Here is a 5,000-nt window from a genome sequence, read left to right on the forward strand (position 1 = left end):
GTTCAACTTATACATGGATGGGGTGGTGCGAGAGGTAAATGCAAGGGTAGTGGGTCAGGGATTGGAGATGGTTAAAGAAAATGGAGAAAAGTGGGAGGTGAGCCAGCTGTTATTTGCGGACGGCATTGCGCTTGTGGCAGGATCGGAGGAGGGATTGAGGAAGTATTTAGAATCAAGAGAAGAATTGATAGGACATTTAGACGACATAAGGAAAATTAGCTTGCAGATCTATGAAGATAATTATAGTAATACTCTTTGTATCAATGTTGACAACACTGAAGAGTATATGGAAAACTTTGATTGTATTCTTGATGAGTTGAATATTAATCTTGATGTATTTTACAGATAGTATTGACCATTTGTATGTATTTGGGATGGGAGACCTAAAACAACTGGAACTTGGTGTCAAGCAGTTACATGGAAACCTAAAACCTAGGATCTGCTGTGGTCAGACTTGGAACCTTAAGGACCTCTCATCTGCGTACACACATGAGTATTGTGACCATTTTAAAGTATTAAGACTGTCTTTGAAAATGAAGAGTGTTGAAAATAAATATGAAGATTGAACAAGAAGAGACACTCAAACTCTAGATTAGTGTGTTGGCAAATTAATTGCTTTTATCTTAGAGAAGATGATAAAACATTGAAAGTTAGTGCTCATAGTGAATTTTCTAATCAATTACATCCTTTCTGTAGACAATCTAAGAGAAAGCATGATATCTTTTGTGTTCCGAGAAGCTTCACATGAATTCACTGGTTAGGAATGTGTCTGTTATGAACACTTGTCATTACCTACGAATTTTGGTAGACCAAATCCCTCATTGTAACATACAAGGATCTCATTACTTGTTTTTCCCTAACAAGACAAAGGTTTCAATCAATTGTCCCGGGTTGAGTCCTAAATTGGATTTGGTTGAAGGTCTTGTCTCTATTCAAGATAACTGCGAATTGCATACAGACACTATTTCCACCATTTCTAATACCCTTAATACAATGCATTTAACTGATGACACCTACATTTCAACCTTCAACTTCACATTGCCTGAAAACTCTCCTCCCTTGAAAATTAAGAGAAGACCATTGTCAAGATCTCCCTCAAATGATTTACATATACTACCAATCCTTATCATACCTTTGCTTTCAGTGTTAGTGGCAGCACTGATTGCCTTTGTTGTATTCCGGAGATTGGCTCTGTCAAGGCGTCAACCATGTACCCACTTAATTAATTTATATGTACGATTTTAGTGCCTTATATATTGACATGCATGTTATTCACATTTATAGGTATTATGTTTATGTATTATTCCCAATTTATTGCATGAATGATGTATTTTGGAGGGTAGCTTATTTCTTGATAACAATTACGCAAGGGTATATTAGCTTATTCTAGAAATATATGAGCAAGCCCTGTAAGAGGGAAATAAGAAATTGGTCGGGACGACCAACGGTAGCTGCCGAGCCCTGTAAGAGGCCGGTAGCGAATGCTAATAAGGTTAGGAAACACTAGGGTATTGGAACAAGTCCAGACTCGACGTCTGCTGTTTGATAACATTGAAGGCGACGTTATGTCTATGTAAACACGCCGACGGTGGTGACTGTTTTATAATCGCTGATGTAATCAAAACTGTAAGCGCAAGTTATTCTTCGTTTGACAATGCTGAGGTAAACGATATTGCTAGTGACATTGTAACGGCTTTCCGGATTGGAGAAAAGGTGGAGAAGGAGGAAAAACTATTGGTGCATGAATTCAAAGTCACGCCCATAAGGAGTGACATTTATTTGAGAAGTCAGAGGAGATTGGATTAGAAAAATTAGTGACGTCAGACGAAGGTAGCTTAGCGTAGGATACGGGGATCTCGAGAGACGGTGTGAGAGACGAGAGAGATCCTGAGTGTACCAAGACTGTGAAATTACAGTGAAAGAAGAAAAGTACCAATTTCTTTACCCCAGGACTGATTTGAAGTACATGACAAGAACTAGGCATGGGGCCTAATGAACTTGGAAACTAGTGAGACTAAAGGAAACTAGGCATGGGGCCTACTGCTTAAAAAGGACTGGAAAACTTATAAGAAAAGACGTGAGGGGAAATTAAGTGACTACTAACAGAATAGAGGAAGAGGTCTGACAGTGGTGGTGACAGTGACTACAAGGGAGGTGAAAGTGTGTGTGTGTGTATTTACCTAGTTGTATTTTACGGGAAGGGGAGCTATGCTCATGGTGTCCCGTCTTCATATCTCATTTTATCGAAACTATTTTTAAATTCATGTATTGCTTTTGCACACACTACTTTCTCATCTGAGTTGTTCCAACTGTCTATTACTCTGTGAGAAAAGCTGTTCTTTTTCACATCTCTTCTATAGCTGTCTTTCTTGATTTTCTTTCCGTGTCCTCTTGTATTTCTATTATCCCATTTTATTAGATCCTTTATATCAATAACTTCTATGCCTTTCATGGTTCTGTAAATGGCTATCAAATCTCCTCTCTCTTCTCTGCTCTAGTGTCTGTAGCTCTAGTTTTGCTAGTCTCTCTTCATATGATAATTTTGAGTGTTGTTGCCAATATTGTAATTGCTCTTTGTATTCTTTCAAGTTTTTTATATATATATATTTTTTGTACTTGGTGACCACATCGTTGCTGCATATTCCAATCGTGGTCTTATCAGAGTGATTAGTATTTTCTTCACCATTTCTTCATCCAGGTATGCAAATGCTACTTTGATTGTTCTTATTAAATTATAAGTTTCACCAAAAATCTTATTTGTTTCTCAGGTGACATATTATTCATAACAATGACTCCCAGGTCCTTCTCATTTTCAATATTTTTATTCTTTCTTCTCACAATTTATATGATCCTGTTATTCTGTTTTTGCTTTTTCCAAATTCCATTAAACTACACTTTTTAGTATTGAACTCCATCTCCCACTTCCTACTCCATTCCCAAACTTTATTTAGATCACTCTGTAGTGATTCACAATATTCTTCCATCTTCACTTTTTTTAATAGTTTTGCATCATCTGCAAAGAAGCTCATATAACTTTCAATTTCTTCATCCATATCATTAATATATATAGCAAAGATTATTGGGGCAAAAAACTGTTCCTTGTGGAACACCACTTATTACTTCATCCCAATTTGAGTCTTTGTCTCTTATCACTACTCTCATTTTTCTTTCTTGCAAAAAGTCTTCCATCCATTTAAGCAGTTTGCCCTGTATTCCTCCTTCGGTTTCTAATTTCTTAAGCAACTTATTATGTAGTACTTTGTCAAAAGCTTTTTTTAGGACTCGAAATGCACAATCAGCCCATCCATCTCTTTCTTGTATTATATATATTAGCCTTGAATAGAAACATATTAAATTGGTGTCGCATGATCGTCCTTATCTGAATCCAAATTGTCTTGGATTTAGCACGTTTTTTTTCTAAATATTTTACCCATCTACTTTTGACAATTCTTTCACAAATTGTTCCTATTGTGCTTGTTAGAGAGACTGCTCGATAGTTGGTAGGGTCTTCTTTATTTCCCCCTTTATATATAGGTACTTTATTTCCTTTTTTCCAATCTTCTGGAACTTTTCCTTCTTTCAAGGAACTGTTTATTATGCTATGTATTTTGTCGGCCAGTTCATTCCTGCATTCTTTCAGAATCCGGTTTGCTTTTTCATCTGGTCCATGCGATTTTCTGACATCAAGATTACTCAAGTGTTTCATTATTTCATTCTTTGTTACTTCTATTTCTTTCATAGGGGGGACTTTCTCTTTCCATTCAATCTCTTCAGGTTGTATGTTCTCCCTTGTAAACACTGATTTCAAATGCTTGATCATAATTTCCGCTATTTCTATTTCCTTTGTGTATTCAACTCCTTGTCTGAATTTCTCCAAATCTTGTTTGTTTTTCACTTTGTTGTTTACAAATCTGTCAAATAAATTTGGTTGATCTTTACATTTTTCTATGACATCTTTTCCATATTTTCTCTTTTCCTCTCTTTTGATGTGCCAGCACTTTACATATTCTTTTTCTTGTTTTTGTCTTGGAACATACTTTTCCACTCCTTTTTTTTATCATTTTTTGTCAAAATATTCCATTTCTCTTCCACTGTTGTTTCTTCTTTGTATATTCCTTCCCAGTTTTCTTTTTGAAAGTCTCTTATTTTATCAACGTTTGTTTTTTCATACATCATTCTTCCTTTTCTATATTGTTCATTTCTTTTCATGTATTTTTCCTAAATTTAGTTCCAGTTCAATCAATATGTGGTCACTTTTACTTATTGGTGTTTTATATTCAATCTTTTCCACTATTCTAGGTTCAGATGTGATTATTAGGTCTAATCTCGATGGTTCTTCTTCATTTCTATACCTAGTGTTCTCCTGTATCCACTGTGTCATCGTATGGTCAATAATCATCTCGAGTAGAACATTTCCCCATGAGCCGTCACCACCCTTTACTGTCATCTCTTCCCGGCAGACTTCTTTGCTATTAAAGTCGCCCATCATAACTATTCTTCCTCCATCTTCCATTATCTTCTTTAATGTTATCCTTGTGTCTTCTAACATACTTTTATCTTCACTCTCTTCCCACGAGGCTGTTTTTGGAGGCACATAATTTATCACACACGTTCTGCTCTTCTTATCTCTGTCTTTCACTTCGATCATAATAATCTCTACTGTATTCTTTTCATATGTGACACACCTCACATTTATATCCTTCTTAGTCAGGAACAAAACTCCACCCCCTTCTTTTGTCTCTCTTTCTAATCCAATAATTATATGCATCATGTACTACACTGTTGGGTGGTAGTGGACCTTTTAATTTCGTTTCTACAATTCCTATTATGTCCGGTTCTTTTTCCTTCAGATAATCATTCAATCCTGTTATTAATCCATCTATCTTTGTGTAAAACACTCTTAGTTTTCTGCCACTTCCATTGTATTCTCTGTTTCCCTTTTGTTTTTCTCTAGTATGTCGTAATTTCTCTTTTTCTGATCCTGTTCTCTTCTCGTTTTT

Source organism: Oratosquilla oratoria, chromosome 10, assembly GCF_046742065.1.
Source record: "Oratosquilla oratoria isolate Oo_2021 chromosome 10, ASM4674206v1, whole genome shotgun sequence".
Classification (NCBI taxonomy): Eukaryota; Metazoa; Arthropoda; class Malacostraca; order Stomatopoda; family Squillidae; genus Oratosquilla; species Oratosquilla oratoria.